The sequence below is a fragment of the Pseudophryne corroboree genome, chromosome 3, assembly GCF_028390025.1.
Source record: "Pseudophryne corroboree isolate aPseCor3 chromosome 3, aPseCor3.hap2, whole genome shotgun sequence".
NCBI classification, from domain to species: Eukaryota; Metazoa; Chordata; class Amphibia; order Anura; family Myobatrachidae; genus Pseudophryne; species Pseudophryne corroboree.
Window position 1 is genome coordinate 756,513,101 of NC_086446.1, and position 22,948 is coordinate 756,536,048.

Consider the following 22,948-nt stretch of genomic DNA (forward strand, 5'->3'; position numbering starts at 1 on the left):
AGGCTGTGTTTGAAAAATGACAGTTAGGAGCCGATTGGCTGGTGCTTTATCACAGTGATATTTATCACTTTTCAAGCTTAGTACATCTGGCCCTGACTCTCCACACCCACATAGTGCTGGTCACAGCTCCTCCCCTTCTTAGTATAGGCCCATGGGGATATTAATCCGGCCCTGCTACCCTGAATTCCCAGACCTCCACACAGTGGGTACTCAGTGGCCCTGTCTTCCGAAACCACTTCAGCAATGTCGCTTGCCCAGTCTCCTCTGTCAGACCTGCTGCACCTCACCCCCACTCTCCAGCTCTGCTCCTCAGCAACTCACAACTCACACTGTGTATGTCCAAACAGCAGGTCTATCTTTCACATGCCTGAATGCCTTTCTTGTGCTCCACAGTGCCACCAAGTGTTGGCCTCCGGCACTGCAGGGTCCATAGTCTTCAATAGTAAACTATACTCCGAGGTATCACACATGCACACGGACATGGACTGAGACTGAAAGAGCGGACAGTTCGATCCGTCTTTTGACAGATCACTTTTTCTATGAAATAGGCATTTCTGGGTGGCAACTAGGTGGTGACCATGCGTCCACACTGAACTAATGGGTTTCATTACTGCGTTGAGTCCTTTTAAAACGCGTGGACAGAGATGGGACGCCTGTTTCTGGTAGAAGTTCTGCACCCATTGTGATAAGTCCCAATACTAATGAAGATGGAGGTATATTTGGCATAGACGGGCCCAGTGTCAGACTGGGGCATGAAGGGCTCACCGGGGAAATGCAGTCATAGGGGCCCATCTTAGGGGTGTGGTCACCCTACAAAAGGGGTGTGACCAAACCCCACAGAGGCTTGAAATACACAATAGACTTGTGCAGTGTAATGCAACGTATCATACCATGTATAATACAAGTGCACAGTCTGGAACCTGATCCCTAGAGGAAGGAGTGAGCCCCCAGGCAGTGGGGCCCACCGGTGGTTTTCCCTGTACCCCTGTGGGCCAGTTCGACCCTGGATGGGCCGATAGTAAGCTGGCTGCCTGGTTCGTACGGAAAAGTGGACAGTAATATATCTATGGTTTTCCCTGCAACAGTCACTGACAAACTGTTAAATATACAGTATGTTGTGAAATCAAGTTGATCTCATGCTGGAAATAATGTATTGGAGAGAGGGCTCACGCCCCCTATTAATGATGATAAATAGCGCAGCAGACCCTTGACATGCTTCATTTGCAGCAAAGGTCCCTGCGTCAAATAAACACATCTGCAGTGATAAAAAAAAAAAAAATCTCCAATCTCCTTCCGTTGCCTCTCAGTCCCAGAGTCAGCCGAAGCTGCCAGTAATTCTGCAGTGTGTAGTGTGACCTGACTGCAAGATCCAGCGTGCTGCTGAATTAAAAGAAAAAGCCACCTAATTATCAGCGCACAATAAACAGCGGCCAAAGTTACAATTCACTTGCAACCACTGGACATGTAAAATCTTTTAAGTGAAGACTTTGACGTGAAAAAAGCTTAAAATATTGAGATTATTCTGCGGGCAGAATGGCGTTTATCCCGCAAACAGCCGGCTGCATGATTAAATCTGTCAAAGTTCTGCTTCCGATTAAATTGAAGAAGAAGACGAGTAAGTTCCAATGACCGATCCCTCTTTCTGTAATTAAAAATGCTTTGTTTTATGTTAGCAGAAATATCCATTTAATATAATGTTTTTAGAATAGATGATTTCAGTTATCAATTTATTTTTTCGTGGCTATAACAGAAATGTTTCTATACAGCTTTGGAATTCATTACCTGTTACAGGGGTGGTATTTGGTTGTAGCAAACTGATAATCGTTATTGGTTTACTGGTTGATTGTCCTCATAAGTTGAATGACTTGTGTACAAAAGGGGATGAAGTGTTTCTGTTTCGTTGTGTTGTTGGAGGATGAATGCTTGTATATGAATCCGGCTGTTATGGGTTTATATTATAACAATTTATCATTTATTTATATTAGAAATGTGATCTAATGTTTTAAATTCAAGTTTTACGCCCTGTATGACTTATCTCGCATCTGTAATACCCTTTTTTCCACTGACATGAAAATCCCAGGTTTTTTGCACATGAATGTGCACCAACCCAGGATTTTTGGCAGTGGAAATGGCTCTACCCGGGTCTAGTCACCCGGGAATCCTTCCTGGGTACCTAGCAGGGTTTTTACTGGGAAACACCTGGGTGAACTGCAGTGAAAACTGGTTACACTGGTCATCCGCCCTGGGTAACCCATTTACAGTGAGGTGGTTGGCTCAAAAACCCATCACCTATGACAGCCATCACCGGGGAGGAAGAGATTACAGCCTCCATTTATGGTCCAGACTGTTCCAGACTTTACCCCATCCCCGCTTACCATGCAGGGAGGCTGTAATGTCTTCCTGATTGTCTCCAGTGTGGCAGCATCCTCCCGAACGCGCCTCCTGCATCTCATAGTCCACCGGTTAGCCGGTGCACTGTTCCGGGAGTTTTGCAGGGCACTTGGAGATGACGTCATCTCCAAGGGGGGGCACTGCACCCGGGTGCAGTGTGAACAGCGCTGACCTGGGTATATCCCAGGTCTGCGCCACAGTGGAAACAGGGTAAATCCCGGGTGTGACTCGGTTTGGAATCGTGTTTTAAATCACGGGTCAGACACAGGATTTTGGTGGAAAAGGGGTATAATAGTCGTTTCCTGGCTTATGGATAAATTATCAGTATGTGCCTCCTAACCCATGACAATGAGCAAATCATTTGCTTTACAAGTATAATTATCGCTGGAGATGGATTTGAGAACATGGAAAACATCCTGGAATTTTTACTGAACTCTTACGACGTGGCAATTAAATTTTCTTTATATATATCTCCTATATAATAGCCCAGATCTGTGACTCTGTGACTGTGTGGATAATGCTGGGCGTGGCTAGGAGCTCTCATTTGGTTAGCAGCAGGTCTCTCACACCTGTTTGGCCGAGGAACGCCCTTCCGCACAGGTTACATCTAATGGGAGGCTCTGCCCTTTGGCTGCTGTGTTCCCAGAGCAGGATTAACAATGGGGCTGATGGAGCTACAGCTCCAGGTCCACACCCCAAAATAGGCCCACTGCATGTGCAGCAACATACCCTCCAACAATTTACACATAAACATTGGTACAAATTTGAAAAGGGGGCGTGGCCACGGGTAAAGTGGCGTGGCCATGCCCCTTTTCCTATACTTTCGACTGAAGTTTTGAGAGCCAAAAAAAACGGTACAGACCATAAAAAAAGGAACTGTACCTGCCAAAAAGGTGCAGTTGGAGGGTATGCCACTGCATCTGCAGCAAGTCTCTGCACTGTAGATAGGGGGGAAAAAACCTTTTTACTACAGCGTCCTATGTCCTGCTGCCAGTCTGCCCGCCTATGAAAGCGGCGCAGCGGAAGGCTTTAATAGCCCTCCCTGTGCCGCATACTCTCTGAATCCTGGAGCCGCCTCTGCGCGTGATGTCACAGAAGTGCATACCGGCCACAGCCGTACCCAGATCCCCAGAGGCCCTGACTCCGCAACACAGCACCTGGGCTGCCGGCCTGGGAGCCCTGAGATGGCTAATATAACGGATAGAGTGGGTGATATCGCAGAGGGTAATGTCTGGACGCTGAATCAATGTAAAAGGTGACAGTGCTGTGCAGTGCAGTGGGTGTGCAGTGTCACTGACACTGCACAGCACTCTCACCTTTTACATTGATTCAGCCAGTCATTCAGTTCTGCCAGCCAGTCACTATTGTTAGCGTCGGTGTCCCAACGCGCCGCATTACAGGGAAGTAGACACACTAAATAAACTACAGCATCAGCAGCCCTTAGCGCCAAAGCATTCCGGACCTTATGGCTGCTAGGAGCTGTAGTTTATTGAGTGCATCTTCTTCCCTGTAATGTGGTGCGTTGGGACACCGGCGCTAACAATAGTGACTGGCTGCTGTGCGAGTCTCCGGGAGAGCCACTGCCAAAGGGAGGACAGCAGCTGAGCTGCTTCCAGGAGCAGAAGCATTACCCGCCCCTCCCCCCACTCGCAGTACCTCTGGGCCCCATCCGTGGCACCCCCAAACCCCCCCTCTTCATCACCCATGGTGGCTCTGCCCCCCCTCCCCCACCCCACCCGCGTTGGCTCCGGACCCCCACCCGCAGCACCCATGCACCCGCCTCTCCCCCCCACCCATAGCACCACTGCACCCGCCCCTCCCTCGCCTGCGGCACCCCTGCAACGACCCCTCCCCTACCTGCTGCACCCCCAGACCCCCGCCCCATCTGCGTCTCCCCCAACTACAGTACCTACTAGGTGATTCATCAGGCCCTGCGTGCGCTGTTTACGCCGTTGCAAGGGTCTATGACCCCTTAACCATCACACGCCCTTTGTCCGTGCAATATTTAACCACTCACACAATTATGATTGGAGGTAATACTCCATATAATACAAATATTGCATGCCACAAGGGCATGCAAGGGTTAAGGAGGCATAGCCCCTTACGACGGTGTGAAGAGCGCCCGTAGGGTGCGATGAATCACCTAGTGTTACAATCCTGAGCACTCATGTTTGTTAGTTATTGTTATGATTTACCTTTGCTTCAGTTTGTGGAACTACAGGTCACAGCTAGCTCCTGCATAGTTGTCTCCCAGTGCCTCAGCTCCTGCACTCAGCAACTGACTTCACAGGTGTCAGGATTCTGTAATTACAGCTGGTTACCTGAAAACTACTATTCAGCTTGTCAGCCTGCTCAGTCTGCACTGCAGCTGCATGTTATATCAATTACTGGGGGCCTGTCTGGAGCTCACGGCTGATTGGTCCAGCCTGTTCTTTTAAGCCTCTCAATCCCAAGAGGCTTTGCCAGTTATAGCTACTTCATGTGGTGTTCTGCTCTCTGGTTCCTCTCTGGTCTCAGTTCATCTGTCCAGTGGGTTTTGCCTTGCTCCTGCATTGAATTCCAGCTTCACCATCTTGTTGACGACCTTAGTCTGCTGACTGCCGTTACCCTGTCTCCAAGTGTCTGCACCCCAGTCCGTCCGTGTGCCGCTACCTCCTGTGTCTCTCCCAGAGTTACTGCTGCTGTTCCATCTCCAAGGCCCCAGTGTACCATCTGGCCGTGTGCACCCTGCCACCTTCTCCAGTTCCTGTTTGTTCCTGCGTATCCCTGCGGTTTGTCATATACAACACCTCTACCATAACTCTAGTCCAGTTCAGGTATCAAGTGACCCAGACAGGGGACCGTGACCTGCACGTCGGGAGCCGCGAAGCCCATATCTCCTTGCGGGGTTCCCTGGTGAAAACCTCCCGGCGTGTTAGACTCCGCACCTCTATTCTGGGTAACGTCAACCACTTGGTACCTGATCCCAAATTCCGGATTCTGCACCAGTTCCTGACACCTAGTTTGTTATAAATAGAACAAAATTCAAACTCAGTCTTTTGGGGCTCATGTATATGACTGCCAATGCAAAACGTCTACCTCACACATTTGGTCCCAGTGTCAGTCAGCACAGGAGAGTGTAGCCGGATCCTTGAGTGTGAGACAGCCAGTGACACAGCTGCTGTGTAGTCATGTGATGGCATTGGATAGAGGTGTGAGAGAGAAGAGGGATGTTCCAAAACCTCTCTGCACACTACATCATGTGCTGTGTAACTGTGATTGTAATGGTAATCACAATGGAAAAAATGGGGAACTTTAATGGGGGCTATGGTTAGGAATTTGGGTCTCCTTGAGTGGAGCCATGGTTGGCTGACCATGCTGTGACTACAGGCAAGGTGCTGTGACTTCTTAAAAAAGCCTATTGTAAAGGAATCCCTCTGGTATTAATCCACATTTTTGTTGCTTGTGGTCTTTATTTGAGTGAGCTGAACCAATGCAGTAAATTCACACACATAACAAAGAAATAGGGAGAGTGGGAGGGTAAACCAGATCAGAGAGATACTAAATCTGCCTAGCATCAGCGTAAGGCCAGTACTCACTGGCCGATGCGGGAGAGATGTGTGCTGAGCGAACCGCTCAGCACACATCTCTCCCGCCGCTCAGCACAGCGCGATGTGTGCTGAGCGTGCGTGCTGGGGGGGGGGGGACGCTCATTTTACCCAGCGTGAGATTGCTTCGATTTTAAGCAGCGATCGCTCCGTGAGTACCCCCCTTAAGGCTTCACAAAGTCCTCCCCTAACAACCCTATAAGACAGGAGAAAACCTCTATAGGACAGGGTAAACAACTCCTACACATTAAAGAATAGGAATAATAAGAAGTAAAAAAATTGGATTTATTGAAAGATGTAAAAGAAATAATAACAAAGCCTAATAACTTTATATTGATAATGTTAGAAAGCATTAGAACATGGTTGATCAAGGTTTCTGATACATATCAAAGTTTCAGAGTATTAATATAATAAGCAGATTTACATTATGTTTCATTAAAATATTAATGCAAAAAACAACCAAAAAAACAACCAACTGATATAAAAAAAAAATATATATATATATATATACTTTTTTTTATGGTTTTTTTTTCCCAACCCTGAGTGGAGCCCTACTTAGTAGACTTATCTGGCAGTAATTACAATATAATCCCATATTCTAAAGTTAGTAGAGAGCAAATGACTCTCATTGTATCTAAAAAGAATGCTGTTAAACATATTTTTTTGTTATTATTCTATAACTAGGTGCTTCATCGCGCCCTACAGGTGCTCTTCACACCGTCACAAGGGGCTATGCCCCCTTAACTCTTGCATGTCTTTCTGGGGTTCAATATTTGTATTATTTGGAGTATTACCTGCATTCCCTTGTTAGTGGTTAAATATTGCACAATGAAAGAGCGTGCGATGGTGAAGGAGGCGCAGCCCCTTGCGACTGTGTGAACAGCGCCTGCAGGGCACGATGTACAGTATGTAGCGGGTGCGGGGTGACTGCGGATGGGGGTGGGTGTCTGTAGATGCTGCGGGTGGAAGGGGGAGCGGATGCGCGGGAGGGGGCCCGGTCGGGAAGTGCTGCGGGTGGGGGATGGGCAGAGGAGTGGGGGCTGCAGATGGGGGAGGGGTCCGAAGGCACTGCAGGTGGGGAAGGGGCAGGTGGGTGAAGGGTTGGAGGTGCTGTGGGATGGGAAGGGGCGTGGGTGCCAGGGGTGGGGTAGGGGGCCGGAGGCACTGCAGGTGGGGGAGGGGCAGGTGCGGGTGGTGCGGCGGATGGGGAAGGGGGTCTGGAGGCGCTGCAGGTGGCGGAGGAGCAGCTGCATGGGTGCCGTGGGTGGGGGAGGGGTGGGTGAGGGGGGGACCACAGATGTAGGAGGGTGTCTGCAGATGCTGTGGGTAGAGGGGGGGCAGGTGTGGGGGGAGACATATAGGGGGGGTGGATGGTGGAGGGGGTCTAGAGGTGCTCTGGGTGGTGGAGGGGCCGGGGAGTGGGAGGCGCGGGTGGTGGAGGGGTGTGTGGAGGCACAGCGTGTGGGGGAGGGGTGGAGTGCCGCATGTGGTGGAGGGGAAGGTGCGGAGGTGTGGTGCATTGGGGAGGGGTCTGGAGGCACTGCAGGTACTGTACCTGCCAAAAAGGTAGTTGGAGGGTATGCAGTAACAGGGCCAGGACAGGGGTTACGGGGCCAGGTCAGGGGTGACGGGGCCAGGACAGCGGTGACAGGGCCAGGACGGGCGACGGAGCCAGGACAGAAATGACAGGGACAGGGTAGGGGCGGCAGGACCAGGACAGGGGTGATATGACCAGGATAGGGTTGACAGGGCAAGCACAGGGGTGACAGGGCCAGGATAGGGGTAACAGGGCCAGGATAAGGGTGAAAGGGCCAGGATAAGAGTGACAGGGCAAGTCCAGGGGTGACAGGGCAAGGTCAGGGGTGACAGGGACATGACAGAACACAGGGCACGGGAGAGATTGGTATTAGGGACAAAACAGTGGTGACAGACAGATGTCCCAGCTCTGAAGCTCCCCCGTCCTGCCAGCAACAGCAGCAGCATTGTGCTACAGTCAGCACACGCTGCTGCGAGTTGGCAGGTCTGTGGTGTTGCAGGGAGGCAGCAGCCTCCCTGCTTTCTTCTGCCTGTGCGGGTGTTTAGGGGGGAGCGACCACCCCCTCTGAATCTACCCCTAGCTGAGAGGCCAAAATCCCATAAAAAAAAACACCCCAGAATTTGCATAAGGGGGCGTGGCTTGTGGGCACGATTAGGCCATGCCCACAAACCAACAGCAGGCACAGCAATGAGATAGGGCCCCCCGGACTCCTAATCCGCCCCTGGGGGCATGCCAGCAGCTCACAGAGCGTTGGGCATGCCCCCTCACTGACGAAAATGGGAAACCACACCCCCTTTTTGTTGGCCACGCCCCATTTTCGCCACGCATGTGTCCCTCCTTCAGCCTGAAGAAAGTTGGGAGGTATGCACCCCTGCCTGTGCCATGCCCATAGGTGTGCGCAGGGGGGGTGCCTCGTGCGCACAGGCACCCCCTAATGTCTGGCACTCCGATCACACATGCCTGATGCAGCGATCGCCGAGCAGGCTGATTACAGTCCCCTCTGTGCTGCACCCTGTTGGGACTGCAGTACTGACCGGACGCATGGGTTAATCAAGGGTGCCACTGCCACCGGCTTTCAAACTCCTGGCTCCACCTTCATGTACAAAAACAGCGTGATGTGATTACGTCATGCTGCTCGCACGCGCACCCGCCACATGCCCTCCTCTCTCCTTCTATGCTATGCAGCGCCAGCCACTGATGAGTATCAGCATGCAGCCAGCGTTCCTCTTAGGAAGACAAATTCAATACTGGCAGGCGGTCGGCAGCAACATTGACACGTCACTCATTTTTCCAGCAGCAGCAGTACTAGTCTGCGGCTGTCAGTGTCAGTGAGTGGCTGACTTGTAAGTAAGCTGCTGCAGCTTGCAGGGGAAAGAGAGGGGGAGCCAGACCAGGCTGAGGAGGAGCAGTGTAATTGCAGTGAGTGCCATCAGGGGTGTTTGTTTGGTGCACACCACAACATCTGACACAATGTATCTGCTTTATTAGGATCGGTACAAGGGTGGATATTTTATATTGCGTTGACCGTCAATAGATGGTGCTAGACACACCCCTCCGATGGTGCACCCCCTAATAAAATGTGCTGCGCAAGCCTATGGCCATGCCCATACCATCTGCTTCTGCTCCTAGTCTCCTATAGATTTGCCCAGATCTGTGACTTATTTGACTAACTCCGCCCAGTGTTGTGACTCCGCCCAGCGTTAGCAAATGAGGCACAAAGTCACAGATCTGGGCTATTATATTAATTTATTTATTTATTAACAGTTTCTTATATAGCGCAGCAAATTCCGTTGCGCTTTACAATTTGAAATAACAATAACAAACTGGGTGATAACAGTCATAGAGGTAGGAAGGCCCTGCTCGCAAGCTTACAATCTATAGGGAAATAGCACCTTTCCTTGTGTACATATGCCTATCTATTGCATAGAATGAGAAGACATGTGAGAATATGTGTGGACTGTACAGAGTTGATGCAATTTGATAGGAAGGTTTAGGAAAGTTATGTGGGCGGTTCTGGAATTTGATACGCTTGCCTAAAGAGGTGAGTTTTCAGGGAACGCTTGAAGGTTTGGAGACTAGAGGAGAGTCTTGTTGTGCGTGGTAGGGCATTCCACAGAGTGGGTGCAGCCCGATGAAAGTCCTGCAGTCGTGAGTGGGAGCGAGTAATGAGTGTGGATGAGAGACGCAGGTCTTGTGAAGAGCGAAGAGGTCGGGTTGGGAGATATTTTGTGATAAGCGAAGTGATGTACGTTGGTGTAGTTTGGTTAATGGCCTTGTGTGTGAGTAAAAGTATTTTATATTGAATGCGGTAGAGTACAGGTAACCAATGGAGGGACTGACAGAGTGGATCTGCAGATGATGAACGTCTAGCGAGGAAGATAAGCCTCGCCGCTGCATTCAGAATGGATTGTAGTGGTGAGAGTCTTGTTTTGGGAAGACCAGTTAGGAGACTATTGCAATAATCAATGCGGGAGATAATGAGAGCGTGGATTAGAGTTTTAGCAGTGTCTTGTGTAAGGTATGGTCGTATTTTGGATATGTTTTTTAGATGCATGTAACATGATCTTGAGACAGATTGAATGTGGGGAACAAAGGACAGATCAGAGTCAAGGATGACACCTAGGCAGCGAGCTTGTGGGGTAGGGTAGATTGTCGAGTTTTCAACAGTGCTAGAGATATCAGGTTGGTACCTACTATTGGCCAGTGGAAATATAATTAACTCTGTCTTTGAAATATTCAGTTTGAGGTGGCGAGATGTCATCCAGCATGAAATGGCAGAAAGGCATTCAGTATAGGAGATAATGGTTCTGGCAAATTTCCCAGAGGAGTAAGTAAGGAGTAAGGATTCATGATCCATCAATGGCGGACAGTTTGTAGAAAAAATAGGATAAATGAAAATATTTGGATGAATGATTCAATATTTTATTGTTAACATCTACTGTATTCTAAAACTACGTCAACATATTAAAAATACATATGATAAAAGAGATGAAGTTATGGAAGATTAATCACCTTATATAGATTTTTTATAGGTAAAATTAGGGACATGAAGAAATCCTCATTCCAACTATTAGACTATGCAGAGGTCTCCAGCTATGTTACCGATATACCGTACAAGTTTTGAAGTCTCCAGGGGTCAACGTACTGTCGTTATCAGCAAGCATCAGTTATGACAAATTTAAAATGCTGGAGTTTGAGATGGTGCCTGATGTTCTGCTAGGTGTGGGAGGGAGATTAAGGGGTATATTCAATTGGCGTCGGATCCGTTCCGACATGCATTTGTCGAAATGGATCCGACAACCCTTATTCTATCCCATAGGCGATTGGGGGGGGGGCGTGGGGAGACCAACGGGGGACAGCTGCCGGCAGACGCAGGAGATCAGCGCTACAGTAGCGCTGCAGGAGGATGTCACACAACCGCCCGACCTCACGGAAGTGTCCACCCGGCTCCAGCAAGCGTGACCTCACTTGCTGGAGCCGGGTGGAAGCTGCCGTGAGCGGCGCGGTTGTGTGACATCCTGCTGCAGCGCTGTGCTGTAGCGCTGATCTCCTCTGGCTGCTCACGACTGTCTCCCTGCGGCTCTCCCCCCTCTCCTGCTCTAATCCCTCATCTCAGTCCGACATGTTTTTATGTCGGACTGAGATGGTCGAAAAGGGGGCCAAAATCTGTCGGTTTTGGCCCCGTTTTTGACACAAGCACGTGGATTGGCAGCTATTCCGCCGATCCACGTGCTTTTCGACAAGTTGAATTCATTGACTTGTTGAAAATTTTGGGAAATATTGAATAGGTCGAATCAGGATTCGACCTTAAAAAGTCGAAAACTGCCATCTTTTCAACAGACGGCAGTTTTCGACTTCAATTGAATATACCCCTAAAGGAGAAGTTCTGAAACATTTAGATTTTAAGAAGTACAAGTCAACATGCTGAGAAAGCTGAGTTTGTATAGGAAAATAAGGAAATGATGGAGGCAGAAAAGTCTTTGGTTATTGTCTATAATTTGTTGATAAAATAAAGTAAATTTCAAGCATGAAGGCTACCTTTCCAATTGTGCAACTAAATGCAACAAGTCGTCCTCTGCAACCCCCCTGCCGCCCCCTTTACCTAATACCTGTGCGTAATGTATATTACATTGTGGAGGAACTTAAATATCATACAGATGGACAAGCCTGTATCTGACCAAAGGGAAAGTGGCCTATTGCAAGGTGGATGCGTTTGTTCAGCTTTAGATGTGGTATGGGTTGAAGTAGGACATGGTTTAGGCAGATTGAGGTTTGGGGGGTTTTTGCCTGAAATTAGCTCATTTAAATATTGGGGGCTGTGCGTTTATTTTCTCGAGTATTGTTTTACACTCCGCTCAATCCACCATACCAGACCTATGAGGCTCCCACCACCGGAATATCCTTCCTCTGCTCAGTTGGGTTTACAATGACATGAGTAGGGCACAAGCAGAGACTCTTTTGGCCCTGGTTCCTCCCAAATTATCCAACAGCTTCTGGCCACCAATGTTCAGTGCCTCGGCATCAATAGCTGGGATTTCAAGTCACTGCTGTAATTCATCCCAGGGTTCTGTTGCAGACTTTTTGAGAGAATTGGGCAACCTAATGTTATCTGGACCCTATGCTAGACTTGGGCAAATTGTAGTTTTCTAGCTCTTGGAGCTACTGGTCTCAGAATGCTCTTCCACATGTAGTAGACCATGGTGGGCCTTTGTTTTTTACATAGCTATTGTCACACATCAGGTTGTCTACCTCTGCCGTAATCATGGAAGCCGAGAGGGGTGAGGGAAAGGCCAGTACAAATATTACAGGCCTCTGCTGGAATCCGGGGGTACAGGGGATACCGGGATATCGCAACCATATTCCCCATAGTGTACACTTTGACGTATCTGCGCCCCCTCCTGTGTCCACGCTCCACTCCCCCCAGTATCTGGGCCCGTCTAATGTCTAATGTCTCAGCAGCCCTGGCTGGAAACTTGTAGCACACTGATCTTTTTTCCAAACTACAAGAAATATAAAGTAAATGGGTATAAGAGTTAACTAACCATCACACGATAGGCCCTGATCCTTTTTCTCCATCCCAGATCTCTCCAGCGAGCATGTATGAATGGAAGCTTCACGTTTTAAAGACCACTTTGCCTGCAATTTGCATATATGCCATTAACAGCCTATGGTAAAGAAATAGTTGTCTATTTATTGGTAACCAAAAGCCACGACAGCAAATATTAAGCACAAAGCATTTTCACCTGCATGAAACTAACATATCCTGTGCTTGTACAATATTCCAGCAGCATGATAATGTGTGATCTGATTGTATTACAGTATTATGCAATGTATCTGAAAAAACATGCAATTTATTAATATATGTATCACGTCTGTTCTGTTGTCCCGTTTCTTCCCCTGTATCCTGCTTATTGTTTTTGTGTGTTCCACATATCTGTGTCCTAGTAGTAATGTATAAATATCTGTTCTCAAATCATATTTCATTATCGTTCCCAGTAGTAACTATGATTACAATTCTGTATTTTTAGAATAAAAAAATTCCAATATTTTAAAAACTATTTTAAAATCTCTCTGAGAAATGCGTTATTTTCATTAAATGTTATTGTTATTTTTTATGAAATGCCCCAGGGAGCAAAAAAAATAATAACACAAACACATTTGGTCAACTTTAAAGTGTATTGTTCAATAATTTAATATGCACAATATAATACTGTAGATCAGGGGTGGGGAACCTTTTTTCTACCGAGGGCCATTTGGATATTTATAAAATCCTTTGGAGGCCATACAAAAATTCTCAACTTAAAAAATCACCCTGCCCTCCAGCAGGTCTGCCCCATAGAGGTATTGTGTGTGCGCGCGGGAGGCGCGCGCCAAAAAAATAGGTGTGGCCAGTTAAAATGGGACGTGATACACATATGCCCCCAATAGTGCAGTGCCAGATCCACAATTGCCCCCACAGTGCCAGGTATACAAATGCCCCTCACAGTGCCAGGTATACAAATGCCCCCACAGTGCCAAGTATACAAATGCCCCTCACAGTGCCAGGTGTACAAATGCCCCTCACAGTGCCAGGTATACAGATGTCCCCACAGTGCCAGGTATACAGATGTCCCCACAGTGCCAGGTATACAGATGTCCCCACAGTGCCAGGTATACAGATGTCCCCACAGTGCCAGGTATACAGATGCCCCTCACAGTGCCAGGTATACAAATGCCCCTCACAGTACCAGGTATACAGATGTCCCCACAGTGCCAGGTATACAAATGCCCCCACAGTGCCAGGTATACAGATGACCCCACAGTGCCAGGTATACAGATGCCCCCACAGTGCCAGGTATACAAATGCCCCTCACAGTGCCAGTTATACAGATGCCCCCACAGTGCCAGTTATACAGATGCCCCCACAGTGCCAGGTATATAGATGCCCCCCACAGTGCCAGGTATACAAATGCCCCCCACAGTGCCAGGTATACAGATGCCCCCACAGTGCCAGGTATACAAATGCCCCCACAGCCAATCAGAGCTCGCGGACCGGCAGCCGCGGCTCCTGATTGGCTGCCGGTCCGCATGCTCTGATTGGCTCACGAACCGGCGGCTGGTTTCAAGTTCTACACGCCGCCGCCGCGCTCTCCTCCCTGTCCTGACACTGACAGCTGAGACACGCTGCCGCCGGACTGAGCGGCGGCGTGTCTCACTGGGAGAAGCGGGTGGGCCGGAGCAAACGGCTTCGTGGGCCTTATACGGCCCGCGGGCCGGAGGTTCCCCACCCCTGCTGTAGATGGAATATGAGTAAATAAATAATTTTAGTGCCAAATAATGGGTCGAATTTCATCAAATTGTCCAAGTACCACTTATGCTGTGACCCGTGGCAGCTATGAGCTGAATTCCTGATTGGCTCCCATCACGGAAATGTTCTCCAAACAATGTGACACAGTCACTGACAGGCTGGATGTGTCTTAAGATAATATAGGAGTCGGAGACATGTATTTCACAAAAATTTAAATATGTAACATATGTGATAGTGGAACTTTAAAATTTTAGTGTTATGGAAATAATTGCAGTCCCCTAGATTACACCACATCATTGCCCGAGTTGGAAATGCGAGGCCGACGTGTGGGATCCCGGAGGTCACCACACCAACCCGGTATCCTGGTCTCCAGATTGCTGGCAGGGGTGGGAGGCACAACGAAGCCCCTTGTCGTGGACGGGATCCGGTCTGAAGTGTCTAGGTCGACAATGTTTAGGTCGACCACTATTGGTCGGCAGTCACTAGGTCGACATGGTTTCTAGGTCAACATGTTCTAGGTCGACAGGTCAAAAGGTCGACATGAGTTTTTAACCTTTTTTTTTAACTTTTCGTGTATTTTTCTAAAAACATTTGTTTATCCTCCCACCTGCCCAGGGTTGTAACTATAAATTTGTAAGGAAGATAGCTAAATTTTGCTGGTGCCCTCCATAGTCTCCAGGGTCGAAAATCTCCACCACCTCACCTACTTTCGTAACTCCAACGCTGCCCACCGTTCTTCGCTTCCTGCTAAGGCAGGAAGGGAACGTCTGCCCTTCCCTTCCCCAGTCAGCCCAATTTCATCATGGAGCCAACCCATGAGCACAGCATTCTGGGGCGTTAACCACTTAACTGGCACTAATGTACTGTAAGTGATATGGCCACAGCCAGCAGTGCGTTATCTGGGCAGGTCATGTCACATACGTCAGTGCCTCCCCGCTGTGTCCCCCGTCTGTACAGAGGAAATCCATTCTACACAAGTGCAGAACAGACTTTCTTCTCTGCTGCAGCCCCCTGGGAGTGGTGTTGCGGTCTGTGACTGCCAACATCACTCCCAATATTGCACCCCAGAATGCTGTGCGAGCTGCATTCCGGGGTGCATGTGTCGTAAATAAAAGTGCGAGGAGGGGAACATCGCCCTCCCCTTCCCCCAGCCCAACTATGCTGATCTCTGCGGGACTCATGCTCTGCTGCGCGCTACAGTAAGGTGAGGAGGAGGGGCTACCACAGAGGGGGTAATGGGTGGACTTCTTTTGGCACTGGCAGTGGGGGTGAGGGTGTATGGAGCCCCGCAGTTTTTTCGGCTGGGGGTATGTATATATATATAAATATATATATATATATATAACTATAACAAAATAACCTAAAGTGACACATGGGGAGTGGGCCGCTAAATAGTGGGAGCCCATTGAGATTGGGGGCTGACGGTGGGGGCTCTGCAACAGGGATCTATTACCTTGTTGGGTCCGGTCACATGACTACATCCCCTATTACCAGTAGGGGGTGATGCTAGGGATTATGTTGCCACTGGGCGGACTATTTCTACTTGGGGGAGGGAAGTACAGTATTTTACAATGGGGGCCTATGGACACGGAGGCGGGGCACAAAACACCCCCCTACGTATATATTTAATAAAATATTTAAATATATCTTTCTAAATAAATTTTAAACTTTATTAAATAATAATTAAAAAAGAACGACAATTTCTGACTGGTGCTTTTTACATTTTCAATAAATGACCCTTATTCATACTTTTCTCCATTTCATGCCTCCCATCTGGGACATGCGGTGGGCATACCTCCCAACATTTAGGGGTATCCGGATGATGGATCCACAGTGTTTAGGTCGACACTATATAGTTGACATGCGTTAGGTCGACAGGTACAAAAGGTCAACAAGTTCGACAGGTCGACATGACAATAGTCGACACGCAGATGGTCGACACACTTTTTATATGGTTTTTACATGTTTTTCCAACATTTGCTTGATTTACCATCCACGTGGACTACGATTGAGAACAGTAACCTGTGGCGAGCGAAGCACGCCAATGAGGGAACACGTTTCGACAGATGTTGGCAACATTATATCAAACATACAAGATTTGAAGAAAAAATATATATACGTGTTGACCATTTCTGTGTCGGCCACTGTCATGTTCATCTTCTGTATCTTTAAATCTTAACCACTGCCAACCTTTTATCTGTCAACCTTTTGTACACGTCGACCATATGGTGCTGCCCTATTGACTGTTGACCTAAACACTGTCACACCCCATTTAGGCATTCAATATCAGCCCTGCCCGTGGTCCACCCAAACCCTGCTCCTTATCTCCCACAAACACCCACTTTTGTGTAAACTCCCTCCTCTTTAAGGCTTGTGAATTGAGAGTGTCCTGCCAAAATCGTGACAGTTGCAAAGTACGTGGGTGCTGCTTGATGACACCATTGACATCACCAATTGGGTGGGAGAATGACATCATCCTCTTCCTGCCCTCTTAGGGGCTGTTTGCGAGAAAGAAGTAAAATGGGTGCAAGTTACTGGAAAGAAATGTACGCAGGAAAATAGCGTGTTTCTATGCAACATGTCTGTGCGTCTTCCTTACATTTCCGCTGCGGTGCATCTAATTTTGTTTTACGACTCTGTATAAACAAAATCGTGACGTACGCACACAGTGCAAGCCAGACACATGCACAAACGGAAAACCGCTCCACATCACCAGTGTCCACCCCAGAATCTACATGTTGATTAGTTACTGAAATACTTTTTTTTATTTAATGAAATTCAGTATGTGATATCTCTGACACTAAACCAGATTATTTCTAAACCGCACTTTCTGAATCAGGGGACAAGTGTGGGGGATGTTCCAACACATCCTCATGGCATCGCCCCTTTAACAATTGTGTCATTGCACAGAAACTCCCCATAATTCGAGAATTTCTCCGGAGTGAGCACATATGTACTAAAATAAATTGTTTCACATTTAATTTTCAGTTAAGTTTATACAATTATATTTGCATTAAACACCTCACACATTGATGAGGAAAGATCACATGATTGGGCCATTAGAAGCATCTTGCAGGAGGATATCTTGCTGTAGTATCCTGAATATAGAGTGCCCCAAGATTTCCCTAGGCAGCGGTGCATTGCCGCTGGTTCACATAGACTTTATAATAAAAGGCTCCACAGCAAAATTTTAGTGGAGGACCTACTGTATCGGAATGGGGTTGTTGGTTCGACCCTATTTAGGTTGACACTCATAAGGTTGGCTACTATTGGTCGACATGCAGTAGGTCGACACATGGGAAAAAAAGGTCGACATGAGTTTTTTTGGGTGGTGTTTTCTTTGTAAAGTGACCGGGAACCCCAATCAGTGCACCGTGTCCCCTCGCATGTCTCGCTTCACTCGCAGTGCTTCGGACAAGGTTACTATTTCCAATCATAGTCCACATGGATCGTAAAGTATGAAAAAGTTTAAAAAAATTAAAAAAGTGAAAAACTAACGTTGACATTTTCATGTGTGGACATTTGCCATGGCAACCTAATGCTCAAGTCGACCTTTTTGCAGGTGTCAACCTCATGTATGTTGACCAATGGTGGTCAGCCTATTGAGTGTTGACCTAACTAAGGGCAACCTAAGGACCGTAACCCTTACTGTGCCTACCCCTGTTGCCATTGCCCTTAGTGGTGTCCTGGCAAGTCCTCATCCGTTTTGGGTGAGAATATGCCTCTTTTGGAAGCCAAGACAGGGGACAGTAGCAGTAGAATCCGGACTGTCAGCATGTATGTGCAAGCTGGGAAAGATCGGCACTTGTACTGGTTATAGCTGCCAAGCCGGCCGCCCTGGAGACTCATGGGGCAGTTTTGTGTTGCCAGGCTGAGAGTTGGATAACATAAGGTACAGGTAGGGCCACTGTGTGTCTCTAAAGCTACCGCTTCTTTGGTTGCTGTCCCATGCCAGTGAAAAGATGGTGCTGCACGTGCAGGCCAGGAAAGGTGTGCCTGCCGTGACCATTTGGAACGCTCAGTCACTTTGTCCAGCTTTCAGTGTGGCTCAACTAGGATTGCTCATTGGTCCAGAGGGCCTCCCCCCCCCCCCCCCCCCCACACACACACACACACACTATAATCTGTCATAAGCAGGCCCCTAAAGGAGGACCAAATCTTTGTACTTTGTGTCACACCCCCTTTCTGCCCCTCGGAACATGATGGGAGATGTACTAAGCCTTAAGGGCCCCATACACTACTGCCACATGTCAGACCCTCCTGTCGCAGGCGATCACCCTTGAACCGCCTGGCAGCCTCCCGGGCGGCAGGATCACATAAGATACATTGTGTGCGGTCCTTTTGCTTACGATCGCAGCCATGCCCGCGGGGACCGACATATCACTAGTGCAGCACAGTCAATCTAGGGGATCCGATCCGATGATCACGGACTGCGCATCGGATCGGATCGGATGTAAAACACATCCGATATGCCCGATTTCATCCGATATATCGCCCCCAATGGCCGAAATCGGATGAAATCGGGTATTATCGTTGTAGTGTATGGGCCCCTTTAGTGAGTGATAAAGTGAGAGAGATAAACTACCAACCAATCATCTCCTAACTTTCATTTTTCAAAGACAGCCTGTAACATGGCCGTTAGGAGCTGACTGGTTGGTATTTTATCTCTCTCTCAAAGGTTTGAAGCACCTCCCTCTGAATCTCAGTGCTTCATATAAGTGATGTCACTGGCAAGTATGGTACTGGATACTTGGCATGTTTTATTTCGTGCCACACAATCTTTACACCTATTTCAATTAAACATAAAGTCATGTTGATAATTCTTAATAATTTCCTTATCTGCACTATGGTAAAAATACAGACTGATTTATTCAAGTGTATTTTATGCCCTTTGACCATCGTTTCAGTTGTGTTGATCATGGCCGTTCCCTTTCAATGCTCTCTAGACCATTCTTGACTAGCAGAATAGGCAAAATATACTGTCACCACAATATGGTGAGAGGATATCATCATCACCCAATCACAGGCTGATCTGCTGCTTGGAGGAGGGGGAAAGAGTCTTTGAAGGGATTGGGACGCCACAAATCAAATGTTGCTTTTGATTTCCTGATTTTTAGTTGGTAATCCTATCACTGTTCCGCTTATATGTAGCTTTTCTCTGTGTAACGATGCCAGTCACAATTTACACCACCTGCATTGAGAGCAAGCTGTACTTCACATTATCTCGTTGTCTCAAGCCATCTCCTATCTCCGTCTTTGTCCTTGTCCCCTGTATTAATAAATTGCATGTTGGATTTGTTTTTGCTTGCTGACCACTCGTTTGTTTCCTCCCTTTATTTTAAGTTAACAAACCAATCCGTGCGCGCAGGAGGAACACAGAAAAACTTGTCATGAGCGCCAACCTGTCTGTCTACCCAACATAGATCTTGTGGTCTCACTGGTTGTTCCGTCATGCAAACTAAGACGTATCTGGGCCACGTACAGTTCTGTTACATGGAACGAAAAGTCAAGTTGAATATAAAATGAAATTCCTTCTCCGGCTCTTGATATGTAACGAGGCAATAAAAAGGTAGATTTACAAATGCAGAAATCAGGGATCAAGTAGGTCTTCGGAGAGAAGATTCAGAGACTTTTAGTGTCTGACAAACCGGCTACACATCTGAACTCATTCTGTTCTTGCAATAGTTATTTTGGGGATTCTGTAGGGAAATAATTATTCTCTCCTACCTTTGGGCCATCATGAAAAGTACAGAGCAGAAAACCCCCTGTGGACTGTGTGTAAAATGTGTTTTTCATCAACGTATGACTGTTAATTGCAGAGGAAGATAGTCCAGCGGCCAACTCACCATACAATCTCCTTTATTGTTACAAAATCAATTAATAATTAATAATAATAATAATAATAATAATTAATTAAATGTATTAATGTAAGACTGCAACAGCAGCAATAAAGTTGTTTTGTTTTTGAACATTAGGACAGTGCTTGGATGAACCTCATTCAAACACATTACTAAAATTCAAGACAAAAAAACTTTATTGATGCTATGACTATCTTACATTAATACGGAATAAACTGCCTTGGGGAACAATAAAGCAGAATGCATCCAATGAGGGGGATAGAGACAGCCAAATGGGCATTTGTCAGGGGTTCACAGGGACAGTGGGTAGCTATTAGGATTTCTAGCGAGTCTAAAGATGTCTGGTGACCTAGGAAGATGAGAAAATGAATGTTTACTACAAAAATTAAACAAGAATACTATCTACTAAACTATACCTAAAAAAATAAAAAATTAGGCTAGTGTGATTTTTTTTTTAAATAACTCCCTAAATAATTAGTTATTAAAGTACTATACCATTACTTTAGATTTTCTACAGTTTTATTACAGTAGCAACTACAAAAAGTCCATAAACATATTTATTTATTTTTTAGCAAATTTTAGTGTCTGACAATCATTATGATATTTCCTGGATTTTAGAGGTCTATATACTTATGGGCCCTACACACTGGCAGATAATACTGAAAGATATGAACGATCTCTGTCATTAATGAACGAGATACCTTTCATATCTTTCAGTGTGGAGGCTCCAGCGATGAACGATGCGCGGCCCCGCGCTCGTTCATCACTGGTGCCCCGTCGCTTGTGCATGCAGGCCAATATGGATGATCTCGTCCATATTTGCATGCACTGCTATGGAGCCGGGTGACGGGGGGAGTGAAGAAACTTCACTCCCCCCGTCACTGCCCCCCCGCCGCCGGGTCGCCCATCGGCCGTATCCGCCGTCGGGCAGCTTGGCGGCGGATCTATCAGTGTGTAGGACCCATAAGCCGTCGACGGCGATAAGGCACCAGCCAATCAGCTCCTAACCATCATTTTTCAAACACAGCCTGTAACATGACAGTTAGGAGCTGATTGGCTGGTACTTTATCTCCATCCAAGGCTAAGTAAATAGACCCGTTTGTTGCTACGGGTGTAGTATGGTATGCCGGTGGTATGCCGGTGTAGATGATGATAAACTAAGTAAATAGACCCGTTTGTTGCTACGGGTGTAGTATGGTATGCCGGCGGTCGGGCTCCCGGCGACCAGCATACCGGTGCCGGGAGCCCGACCGCCGGCTGACCGACAGTGTGGCGAGCGCAAATGAGCCCCTTGCGGGCTCGCGCAGGTATACTGTGCGCCGGGATCCCAACAGCCGGCATACTGAAGACCACCCGTTGCTACTGTCTAGCTCTTAGGAGAGTGAGACATGCAGAGAATAAATTAGTTTATATCCTTATAAGCATTTTCCTGTGAAATAGGACATCTCTCAGAAGTCAGTGAAACAATATTGGGAGGATTTATTATTTTATTTTGCAAATTTATAATTTTCAAAAATTACAATTAAACAGTGGGAATTATCAGTAGTTAGGTAGTGTGTAGGCTTCAAGTCTCTGTATAGTAATTAAAGGAGAAAATAATTAGTTTAGGTATAATAATAATATTAAGTAGCTGGCAGATGATGATAAACGCCTACATATCTGGAATGAATGGAGGACCTTAGCAATTAACAACAGTCATAAAATGGAATAAAAGCAAATTTATGACTAAATAAAAACAAAAGTAATAATGGATTATGTAGTAATGGTTTCAGGAATTACTCATTGCAACAGTAATTGTCCATTTTAGAAAATTATCTATTCACGTCTATTACACTGCGCTGCTTTTTGACCACCGATTAAACAGTAAATCCGAGCCATCCTTAAACCGTGAAACAATCCCTCTTTGTTAATTTCCCCATTTATGACAAGTTGTTCTGTGTTTTCTGCAGTCAGGTTTCCAAATGATCTTCGCAAGTCAACCTCAAATGAAATCATTTTGTCAATGTTTAAAAATATTTTTGGTTTTGTAATATAACTGCTGAAAGTAATTATCTAATACCATATCGATTGGAATGAACAGACAGACGACATGCAAGCTGCTCCTCCTATTAATAATATGCAATATATGCTGATCGTTAATCCTGTACATATTGATTTAACATCATGGTAATTCCAGCCTCTAGCTTTGTAGATGTGTCTTAGCTAAAAATGACTGGACGTCAAATTATGATGTACTTATTAGTTACTAATGTACGTTTCATAAAAAAAGGCACGAGCACTGGCTCACTTATATGGAAGCAGCTAGCATTTCATCTTTAAATATCATTCTATGCAATGAAATATTTAATAAAGTGTCTTTAGAGCAAATCTGGGGTTCAAAGTGTCTGCTCACACCTGATGGCGTATTCTGTACTCCCCCCTCCTTGTAACTGGAAGGTAAGAATCTGACCATTTGGATAGTTTTCATAAGTAATTCCAAAGTGCACCAACATCTAAATTACCGCCCCCATCTGGAGCGCCAAAGGCACTCTGCTTTACTATTTTACCAATCGCTACTATGTCCCTCACACAGTTCAGGGCAATTACTGGGTGGGAGAAGGAAGGGGCGGGGGGGGTAAGTGAGCCCCCCCTCCCCCGCAAGTTAGTAGTAGCCACTTGCCAGAAAAGTTTATTTTAATTTTTTCAGTGCTCACTCACTTGTATACAGTTGTATTCACAGACCATACTGTATGTGTGGCACTAGTCCTTAAAAGCAGATGGGAACCCCCAAACTAAAAATAAAATTTGC

At 46.8% G+C, this 22,948-nt stretch overlaps 1 protein-coding gene across 4 annotated transcripts in view; it reads left to right on the forward strand.

Annotated features, from left to right (window-relative positions):
- Nucleotides 1-22,948, forward strand: part of KCNIP2 (potassium voltage-gated channel interacting protein 2) — a 652,480-nt gene that overhangs the window by 569,021 nt on the left and 60,511 nt on the right. The window lies entirely within an intron of this gene.